Genomic DNA, 11,659 nt, shown 5'->3' on the forward strand with positions numbered 1-11,659 from the left:
GCTTCCTGCCCATCTCCCCTGCGCGGGCGGACTGAGGGGCGCAGTGGCCCATGCAGGAAGGAGCGGCTTTGCGCCAGCGCTGACCCCTCAATGCGCTGAAGTTGCACGACCAACATGGGCTGCGAAACGCCAGCTCCTCTTCTCCCCCCTTCTCGGTACTTTGTTCTTGGGGGTGGCAGGGATTGGAGCATGGTCTAACTAGGGCTCGCTGGTGGGTCTGGAGGGAATTTAAGAGTACAATCCTCGAGGCTTGGAGTCGTCTGCAGAAGTCACTGGACTTTCTGCTGGGGGGGGGGTAGGCTGTAGGCTGGGGTTTCCCTCGCTCTCTCTTCTCTGCTTTGAATTCTGTTAGTACAAGAGACCAAATGTCAAAATAGTAGAGGACGCTTGAGGGCGGGTGTGGCATTGATTGTGAGCCCTCCTCCCCTATGAATAGTGCTGTGAAGTTTGATGGTAGGCATCCTGGCTGCTTCTCTTAAAGCAGACAAGTTTTCAGGATCCCTTATGCCCTGTAAAAGAAAGGAAAAGTGACCATAATCCCTCTCTTTCTCTTTAAGAGTCTGTAGCATTTCACTTGAAAGATGGGACCACCATAACCTAGGGGTTTATGGGGTGTGGTTGGGGCAGCACGAAAGTCTGGGGAACTTCTGTCTGCTCCTCCCAATGTGTATTAAACACTTTTTTTTTTTTCTTCAAAATGGGGAGGCGGGGAAGAGGGGGAAGTCTTCTCTGAGAATAATTGAACATGGAGTTTATTTTTCAGAAAGAGACTTGTAAGGGAAACCTGGAACATTATGCAGTAGATATAACGGAGAAATAAAAATACACATTGGTGTCACTTCTTTGTTAGGCAAGAAGACCTGGAAGATTATTTTCTGATTGATATTTGAATGAGAAGTGTGGTCCTTTCTAGCATGGAAGACTGTCCTGCTGGGAACAAGAGTAGCTGACACGGTGTGAAAACTTCCTGCTAGAGTCTAAGAACCATCCGCAGCCAGACTGCCAATATTGCTAGCATGTTTGTAGTTTAACAGATATTGGGAGCTTGGGAGGTTTTCCTTTACAGTGTAGACAAAATGTGAAGTAAATGGAAAACAAATGAAATTACATCCCCACAAAAGATTCTGGGATGAGCAATTTAGATAATCATATGTTTGAAGCTTGCGATTTGTGATAAAAGGATGCTAAAATCTTCATTCTGTTTATTCCACTCACCTGCTTTGTCTTGTCATAAGCCTGGATTGCAAGTTCCCTGGGGTAAGAACTGGTGGCTTGTTACATATTTGTGTAGCAGCTAGCATGATGGGACCCTGGGCCTTGTCTGAACCTGCTAGGCACTACTGTACTGTAATACAGATGATATAACTGAGGCTTACAACAGGTCCGCTAGGAATAGTTGGAGAAGATCAGAACTCACCCTTGATATTTATCAAATGAAGAAAGTAGAAGTAGGGAAGGGGAGGAATTAAATAAATGTGCAGTAAATAGTATCTTTGAACCACAGAGATATATGGTATAATGCTGTTGGGAAACCTTTAGCTCAGAAGTTGTTGACTGGGGGTACATGGGAAGGCCCTAGGGGGTACATTTGGCCGGGCGGGGATGGAGCACTGCCGCCTCCCAGGAGCAAGGCCAGGGCAGGGCTAGGGCAGCAGTGCCCCTCTGCAGGCCACACAGGCACCACCCAGTTGGTTGTGGGGTGAGGGGGAAGCTTGCATGTGGCGGCAGCTCCTGCTGCCACCATTCACCACCCCGCACCTCTGCTCTGCTTTTGGCCATACGCCACAACCCACCCTGCCCCACTCCGCTTTTGGCTGCAGGCAATTCTCCCCCCGCCCCGTTCCGTGTCTGGCCGCCAGGGGTACACTTATTAAAAAAGGTTGAAACCCCCTTCTTTAGATTATGGGAAAATAACTGATCCTCTTTTGATGGTTTCCACACTACAACTCTTGCACACTTGCATTTGTACTCTCTCTTTCCCCCCTCCCCTAGTTTTCCACAACTGCGTGAAAGACTACTTTTTGAGAACTGTTTTGGGAAAAAGATAGGTTGGGACTAAAGGGCATGAACTCTTTATGAATGCTCTTTCTTGTTTTCCTGAACACACTCCAGCCTGCTGCCCCTTACTGCTGTTCTGTGCACAAGTGCCAGGGAAACTGCACAAGAGGGGCAAACTCCTCAATTTTATCCCCTGACCACTATGAGGAGATACAATTTGAGTCTGGCTGTGAGTCTTGTCTTATTCCATATTGCAAGCGGGGCATATTTAGTTTGTGTTGCTTCTTTGTACTCTGAAAGAAAATAAAGAAAACTATTTACATAAACAGTGGTAACCTGAACAGCTGTAAATGTTAGAAAGATTTTCGTGAAGAACACTATGATCATGTCTTAGTTCAACATTCGGCATAAAGCAGGCTAGGTAAAATCAGATGCTGTCATAATGTATAAGAACATGAATAGAATATAATAGCAGTTCTATACTGAGCCCATAACTTGGCATTGTAAGTTCCCTACATAGGGTTATTTCTAATATTATCAAGCAGGAAATTCTGTACACTATTTGAAAATAACTTTTCCTAGTAATTTTTTCCTCATCTCTTTGGTAAAATTGCCTTCTACCTGTTCCATTAGGGCTATTTGTGCCTGCATTATTAGCATCAATGGAAATTTGTGCAGTTGTGGAAATGTGTTAATTTCAGCTGCTGCATTAACAGGTTGAGCAATTAAGTGATTCAAAGATAGGAATTTATATGAATTTTGGGGAGTAAAGATTCAAAAATATATTAGACATAAGGTTACCATTGTGGTGTTATTATTTAAAAACAGAATAAGCTTTGGATGCAATTTCTTTTGTGGTATCTTGTAGTATTCTTCAGTGGAGAATTAATGATGTTAGGATGTCATAAAGAGAATAAGAAAACATCCTGGAATTTGACAACGTACTTTTTTGCTTGTCCAAGATTTAATTAAAAAAACATAATCTATTCTGAAATCTTAAACAAGCATGTTGTTTTAAAATGTGTTAATCTTTGTTAACTGCATCACAGTTCACAGTAGATGCTGGCACAAAAAAAATAACAATATTACATATTATGTTCTTTATTAGTTGAACCAGAAAATGTATTGTTTAATTGATTTTTTTTCTAATAACTTTAGTGATATGCAGGAATGAAAACTAATCATTCCTTGCAATTTTATGGATTCATTTTTATAACTGAATGTGTGTTGTATTTTGCACAAATTAACTAGCCATTTCAACTGAAATATGTCTGCTTTGTCTGGAGCTGTGCAAATTTCTGCTAAATTAAGACTTCCCTTGATTTGTAATTGAAGGAATACCTCTTGAATTGAAAGCACTAATTTTCTGCCTTAGTAAATATACAAATAATCTCTGAACATTCACTGGTTAAAGTTGAAACTCAAAACTTAATCCATGGGCTCCTTTTAACTGGAAAATGGGCTTGGGTTTACACTTTTAGATTTAGTGATTCTCAATTGCTGTTCTTTGAATTTGTAAGAAAATGCAGGAAACATTGAATTTCAAGTTAATGCTATGGTGACAGAATAGAAATGTGTAGTAATTGTGCCTGATTATTATTACATTCAAAATCTAGTATACAGTAAAAGCTGCGTTATTCGGCACATGCTCTGTTAACCAGCATGCCGATCGACACAGCAAAAGCAAAATCGGAAGTCCCACTTCGGCCAACTTTGGACCATGGCCTGGGGCAGAGCAGCCTGCGCGGGGGTCCCCCCTCCCTGTCCTCCAGCACACTGATGGCAGGGAGGGGCAGCGGTGTACTGGGCACAGCGGGAGAGGCGGTGGCCCGAACAGGCAAAGATGCCTGTTCGCGCCTCTCGGGTAACTGGCATATTTGGTTATCCGGCACCCCCCCATTCTCCATGAGTGCCGGATAACAGAGCTTTTGCTGTACTTCAAAAGATGTTTATTTTTCTCGTCTTTTATGTTCATTAGTTGATTTATATTGTATGAAAAAATATCTTATTTTGTGGGTTTGGAGTCCTACAGTCCAATCACTATAAAAAGTTAAAAACAGAAATCAATTATTTGGGGCTGACTGGGATGTTTGGTTTGGTCCCAAACAACATGTTTCATGTTTATTTCAGGAAAAAGGAGAACAATGGAAATAAAGGTTAGGCATCATTCACAAAACCAGCAGGGAAGAGAAGGATGTCTGGTCAGATACAGTGGTTATTAGATTCTGGTTTATTAGAAGAGTGATTATAACATTCACCCAGTATGTGGGAGAACTAGGAACGAATCACTTTGGCTGAAGTGTTTTGATTCCATTTTACAGGGGGGTGCCTTATTGTGATTTCTTTTTTGGTATATAAGATGGTATCGTGCTCAGTGTCTCCCACACAATCCTTGTTCTGAATCCGACTTTGGCTTTATGGAAGGCATTTAACTTCTCCCCTCTGCGTCTCCCTGTATAAGATACATGCTCATTCATAAAAGGTATTGCAGTAGTTCATTGTAAGGTGTTCTAAAGGCATAACGCACTCTTTGTACAGTCCACTACTTACTTTCTTAATTGTGCTGGACAGAATTGTCCTTATGGCTCTGTAGTATGTATAATTGCATCTGTTGATGTTTTCAATCTTTTCTTCCCCATCCGATTACATAGATGTGTTTTACTAACATCCTTGAGAGGAGTGCCACATTTTCTACCCTTTAAAAGAAGAATCCAAGGGTTTCTAAATAGAAGTATGAGCAAGAGATCATGAAGTTAGGAGTTCCTGGGCAGCCCTAGGGATTTTAGGCAGTGGTTGAACAGTTTCTCCTTAAACTGTGTTTTTTTAGGAGTAGGGTAGGACTGCTGGAGATGATCACTCCTGTGCGTCACTGAAATTTTGTGGGACTAGAAGAGCATAACAATTTAAGAACTTTAGTCCACCGACAAAATTATTTCTTGGGAAGCTTATGAAAAGCGAACTGTGCAGAGTTCTTCCTCTAAACCTCAGACCTGCCTTTGATTTGATTTCTTTGCTTAAATGTTGATTGATTGACCAATAAAAAGATAAAATCATGGGCTAGCAGCACCAAAGAAGGACACTTCCCCAATTGTGGGGGGAGGGAATATCTGTTTTCAAGTTGCTCTCGGTTTGCAGATACAGAGCTCTTGACAGGCTCCTTTGAACTGTTATTTTACCTAATGGGTAGGTGCTTTTTGTGGGGAGGAGTAGCTTCTTTGACCTTTTGGAGGGCAAAAACTAATTGTCTTCTCTGAGTGTACAAAAATTGTCGGCTCCCAAAATAACATGAGAATGATCTAACAAACAGAGTAACTTCATGCCAGCATTTAGTTTTTATTTGCCTTCTGCTTTGAAGCTTAGGAATTAACATCATCTAGGTTTTTTCTACAAACCTTTTTTAAGTGAAAGCTGAGAGTCTCATGCAGGTTTGATTTCAGTAATGGGGCTTTGAAAATGCACATAAATACAGCAAAATGTGTGATGAGCTTGCAACAGCTGACAAAGTTGGAAAGTTATATTAAAGATACTTTATTTTTTTCCCTCTACGTAGATTTCCTGAATTGATTTGGACAGCAAGTATTGAATCTGAAATGAAGGTAGCAGAACACAATGGAGCTGATGTGTAAGTCTCTCTCCGTCATGTTAGACTCTTTTCTTGCTCTTTTTCCAGGTTGATCCTCAATTTTTCCCCTTTTCTGTAGAGCAAATGCAATTGACTCAGAAGGACTTGAATAATTCTGAGATTGTGAATGTGACAATTGGTTTAGTATTAATAATTTAATGAGAGGTTTGCATGAGTGCAAGGATTTAGATGCATGAATTTGAACGTTAGTGGATTTGTGTTCCCAAATCCCTTGCTGAGAGTATTTGCTTGGGGGATGGGAAGGCAACAGGAATCACCAGAGCATCTAAAGATGTCTAGATTTTTGTCTTCTGAAAACATGTATGCTAGGTTCATGTTTTTTCGTGTATAGTATTAAAAAACATACTGATTTTCTTTGAAAAATCCATTTTAATTTTTAAAATGGATACATTCATTGGGTTTTTTTGGCAGTTGATGATAGATATACAAGAGATTCAGTGAAAACCTTCATAAGGTAATTTAAACATGGTAGTAGTCTTAAACAGTTTCTCACTGAGAAACAGGTGGGTTTTTGATAAGGCAGAACTTGTTGTATATCAGTCTTGTCTTCAGGTCTTCTCACTGGAAAGATTCTAAGCAAAAGCAAAGTGCTGTTGCTTTCTAAGGCAGTATTATAGCCACAGGGAGAGTGAGCAATTTCTTTCTGTGGCAGCCCCTTATTAGAGTTCTTTCATACTGAAAAGGGAATTTGAAAAGCAGGTGATACTGCTTTCTCTGGAATAGGCAGTGTGTGGGTTTTTTAAATATATATTTAATATATTGAAATTTAATATGAACATTTCAGGGTGACTTCAGTATCTGTGTTGTGCCATTTAATTTTATGATGTCAAATACCACAGCTTTTTATAGATCCACATAAGGCAATTTCACCAATGCATCTTTCAAGGTTAAAAACATTAATTGAAAAATACCTATTTTAACACTTGGTCTGTTATAGCTAGGCGTCATGTGTCAGACAAAAATAATTATTAAGATAATTCCAGACAATGTAACTACTGACTTGTAGCTATGAGTCTATATTCTTAAACAAACACAGTTAACCTAAACAAGTATTTATATACATATTCATCCTTTGTATTTCCCCTTACAAATCATACACTTCATTAATTACACTATCATGCTTAGGATGACATACAGTAAATTTTAGACCATAAGCCTTTTGGGATAGGTGCTCAGGAGCTAGCTAACATGGATTCCCCAAGAACAGGTCATGTCTCACCAACTAAATTTCCTTCTATGAATAGGTGATAGGCTCTACAAATGGGGGTGAGAGCAGTGGATGACTTTAGTAAGGCTTTTGATAATCTTCCACAACATTCTCATTAATAAGCTAAGGAAAAACAGACCAGATGATAGAACTGTAAGGTGCATATGTAGCTGGTTGGATCATCATATTCAACAGGTAGTCATCAATGACTCAACATCTAGTTGAGAGAAGGTATCATGTGGGGTTCCTCAGGGCTCTGTCCTGGATCCATTATTGTTTAATATCTTCCTCAATGATTTGGATGAAGGGGCTGAGCGCACTCTTAGCAGATTTGCGGATGACACCATGTTGGGTGTAGATGCTCAGGGGGGCAGGGCTAGGATCCAGAATGACCTGGATAGGCTGGAGAAGTTTTCTGCAATCAATCAAATGAAATTCAACAAGGACAAATGCAAAGTCCTGCACTTGAGATGGAATAATTGCATGTACAAATACAAACCAGGGAAAGGTTGGCTGTGTTCCAGTTCTGCAGAGTGGCACCCTACCTGCCCCATCACACTTCCAGGCCTGTGGGGAGCTTCAGGCCCTATGCACTGGATCAGACACTTGATCCCAATGTGTGGGGCCAAGCAGGGACAGTACTGGGCCCCAGGGCCTGCTCCTGGCACTCAGGGCATGGAGGGGGCAGTGCTGGGCCCCAGGGCCTGATCCTGGAGTATGGGGCTTGATGCAGCCCACGAGCTAGCTCAGCCTCAATCATGTGGCTTACAGGGCCAAAAGGTTGAGCGCTACTGCAGTAGACTGTAAACTGAATATGAGCCAACAGCGTGCTTTTGTTGTCAAAGTGGCCAACAGCATACCAGGTTGTTTCATAGTTTCATAGTTTCAGGGTCGGAAGGGACCTAATAGATCTTCTAGCCCGACCCCCCGCCAGGGCGGGAGAACAACCCAAAAACACAAACAAAACCACTCACCCTAAAAACAAAAACGGGACTCAAATGAGTCCAGCCAGGTAAGTATCCAGCCTCTTCTTAAAGATCCCCAGGGTAGGGGCCAGCACCACCTCCCTTGGAAGTTGGTTCCAGCTCCTAGCCGCCCTGACTGTGAAGTAGTTTTTTCGGATGTCCAATCTGTACCTCCTCTCCATCAACTTGTGCCCATTATTCCTTGTTATGCCAGCAGGGGCTAGGGGAAACAGCGTCTCCCCCAAACCCTTCTGGTTCCCCCTAGTGAGTTTATAGACGGTCACCAGGTCCCCCCTCAGCCTTCTCTTGTGGAGGCTGAATAGGTTCAAGTCCCGCAGTCTCTCACTGTAGGGTCTGCCCTGTTGTCCCCGGATCATGCGGGTGGCCCTCCTCTGGACCCTCTCCATGTTGTCCACATCCCTCCTGAAATGGGGCGCACAGAACTGGACACAATACTCCAGCTGCGGCCTGACCAGCGTCGCATAGAGGGGGAGGATCACCTCCCTGGCTCTACTCGAGATGCACCTGTGGATGCACGACAAGGTCCGGTTAGCCCTGCCAACCATGACCTCGCATTGTCGGCCCATGTTCATCTTGGAGTCAATAATGACACCAAGATCCCTTTCCGCCTCCGTGCTCTCAAGTAGGGAGCTCCCCATCTTATAAGTGTGCTGCTGGTTCCTACTACCCAAGTGCAGCACCCTGCACTTGTCCGTATTGAAACGCATCCTGTTCCTGTCTGCCCACCCCTGTAACCTATCCAGATCCTTCTGCAATCTCTCTCTCCCTGCTAGCGTGCTCACCTCCCCCCAAATTTTGGTGTCATCAGCGAATTTAAACAGGTTGCTCTCCACCCCAACATCAAGATCGCTGATGAAGACATTGAACAGCGCAGGGCCCAGGACCGAGCCCTGAGGGACTCCACTACCCACCTCCCCCCAAGTCGAATATGATCCATCCACCACCACCCTCTGAGTGCGACCCTTCAGCCAATCTGCAATCCATCTGACCGTGTAGGCATCTATGCCACAGTCGCCTAGTTTACTAATTAGGATGGGGTGAGAGACGGTGTCAAAGGCCTTGCTGAAGTCCAGAAAGACTACATCCACCGCGACACCTGCATCCATGGCCTTTGTGACCTGATCATAAAAGGCAATCAGGTTGGTCTGACATGATCTCCCCCTAATAAATCCATGCTGATTGCCCCTGAGCATCATCTCGGATGCCGGCCCATCACAAATGTGCTCCTTGATGATCTTCTCAAAGAGCTTCCCCAGGATTGAGGTAAGACTGACGGGCCTATAATTGCCCGGGTCCTCCCTTTTCCCTTTTTTGAAGATGGGGACCACATTAGCTACCTTCCAATCGTCTGGCACCTGGCCCAAGCACCACGATCGCTCGTAGAGCCGTGCCAGGGGCCCTGCAATAACCCCAGCCAGCTCCCTCAGCACCCTGGGGTGGAGAGCATCCGGACCCGCTGACTTGAACGCGTCCAGCCCCTCCAGAAGCTCTCTAACCCGGTCCTCCCCAACCTGAGGTCTGAAGGCGATCCCCTCGCGTCCGGCTTCTATCACAGCAGGGAAGTCCCGGTCCCTGCACAAGAAAACGGAGGTGAAGAATTGGTTAAAGAGGTCCGCTTTATCCTCTGACGCAACCACCAGATTGCCCCGCATATCCTGCAGGGGCCCCACATTACCCGGCGCCTTCTTCATCCTCCCAATATATTTGAAAAAGGACTTTTTGTTATCCTTAATCCTGGACGCTAATCCGAGCTCTATCTCCGCCTTGGCCTTCCTAACAGCCCGCCTGCAGGCCCGAGCAGAGGAGGTATACTCCTCTTTGGAGATTACACCCCCCTTCCACCGGGCGTACGCCACCCTTTTGGCAAGCAGGCATTCCCGGACACCCTTGGTGAGCCAGGGGGGCTTTTGGACACTCCTGCCCGCCTTGCTTCTTGTCGGGATGGACACCCCTTGGGCCCCGAGTATCGTTTCCTTAAGGAACGACCACTCCTCTTGGACGCTGAGTTCCTCTGTGTTAATGGGAGTATCTCTTGTAAATCAAGGAAATTTTCTTCCTTTCTAGTACTGTGTCCATGTTCGGGCACTGCACCTGAAGAGAGATTGGAGACAGTCCAGCAGTGACAAAAATGAGCAGAGGCCTAGGAAACATGGACTGGGATCCAAATTACCAGCAGGGATCCAAATTTTCTGTTTGCTGTGGAAAAATGCAGATTTTCTCCTTTAAAGGAGAAAAATGCAGGAAACTGCTGGTTTCCCTTGCAGTCTGGCAGAGTTCCAGTGTGGAAGGAGCTGCTTAGAGCTGGAGGGGAGCGGAATGCAGGGGGAATGTGGTGCCACTTGTATGTATGAATGCACACAGCAACCAGGCTGTGGGGTGGGGAGCAGCTCCTGCTGTTCCCCACAGGTAAGTATATGGGGGCAGGGGTACAGGTGACTTGTGGAGGGGCAGGGGGGCATAGGTGATATGGCAGGGGAGCAAATGCCTCCCAGATTTCTGTGCCCGCAGTGGGGCATGAGCCACAGCTTGGCCAGATCAGCTTCGGGTGTGACCTGGTGCGGGAGGAAGCACCACTCTGCCATAGCCACCAAGGTGAGATGCCTCTGTCCAGCAGCAGTGGGAATCACAAAACCAAACTCTGTATTGCAGCTACGCCGTACCTTGGCCATGGTGGTGTGGAGCTTCCTCCTATGCCAGCTCCTGGCTGCAGAGGTGGCTTGTGTCCAGATTTGGTCTGGCCCAGGTGCAGCCCTGCATCCTACTGTGGATACAGAAATCTGGGGGGGGGGGGGGGGGGGGGGGGTCATGTGCCCCCCCACTCTTCCTGACGTGTTACCTGTGCTCCCCCTGCCCCCTCTTCCCCACACACATAGGGGTGAGGGGTACCAGCCGGGCTGGGTGGGTCTGGCTTGGGAGTGAGGGGCACTGGCAGGGCCAGGGGACTGTGGTTTGGCAGTGAGGGGCACTGCAGGGCTGGGAGGGCTGTGTCTTGGGAGTGAGGGGCAATGGGATGGGCAGGGCACCGGAATATCAAGGCTGCTTAGCACCACAAAGCAGCAGGGGGTGCTGGGGATGGACAGCCACAGCTGGCCCCAAATCCTGGTGAGCAAAGGGGGCAGGAGGAGCTCTGCTTTTCCGTGATGCAACAAAACCAAACACAAAAATATATAGGTATTTAGATATTGTGGCACTGGTAGGCTTCCACATTTCTTTAAAATTGTAAATATATCAATAAAACATTGTGTTCAGTTGATACCTATATATATATATATATATAGTGATATTTCATTTTATCCATGGAAAAACGCAATCTGGGGGCGTTTTAATCAGGTAATTTGATTTTTATTTTTTTTAAACTGGGAATTTGGGATTTTTAAGAGAGAAAATCGGGATCCTGGCTTCTCAGGAAAGGCTGAAACAATTAGGGCTATTTAATCTGGCAAAGAGAAGACCAAGGGGGAATTGATAACAGTCTTCAAATGCCTGAAGCGAGATTTCAGAGAAGATTAAGTGAGGCTTTTCTCTGTGGTCATAGGAGACAGGAGTAGGAGCAATGGCCTCAAGCTGGAGGAGAGGAAATGTTAGGTTGGAGATGAGGAAGAACTTTCTGATTATAAGGGAAGTCAAACATTGGAACAGGCTAGCTAGGGAACGTGTAGATACTCCATCCATGGAAATTTTGAAGAGTAGGTTCAACAGATGCTTGCCTGGAATGGTTTAGGCAGGGATGATTCTGTCTTGACCCAGGGCCTAGACTATATCAACCTTTTTGACAGGCATGCCACAAATTAAGCCCCATAACTTCTCTGAGTGCCACTTTCCCTA

The 11,659-nt window shown here is 45.0% G+C and overlaps 1 protein-coding gene across 1 annotated transcript in view; it reads left to right on the forward strand.

Moving 5' to 3' along the window:
- Positions 1-5,524: 5,524 nt before the first annotated feature.
- ZBED4 (zinc finger BED-type containing 4) overlaps positions 5,525-11,659 on the forward strand; it is a 30,914-nt gene continuing 24,779 nt past the window's right edge. Inside the window, exon 1 of the mRNA XM_006016497.3 lies at positions 5,525-5,620. The gene's annotated coding sequence lies outside the window, so the exon portion shown is untranslated. The remainder of the gene's footprint in view (positions 5,621-11,659) is intronic.

This window comes from Alligator sinensis, unplaced genomic scaffold (genome assembly GCF_000455745.1).
Source record: "Alligator sinensis unplaced genomic scaffold, ASM45574v1 scaffold600_1, whole genome shotgun sequence".
NCBI lineage: Eukaryota > Metazoa > Chordata > Crocodylia > Alligatoridae > Alligator > Alligator sinensis.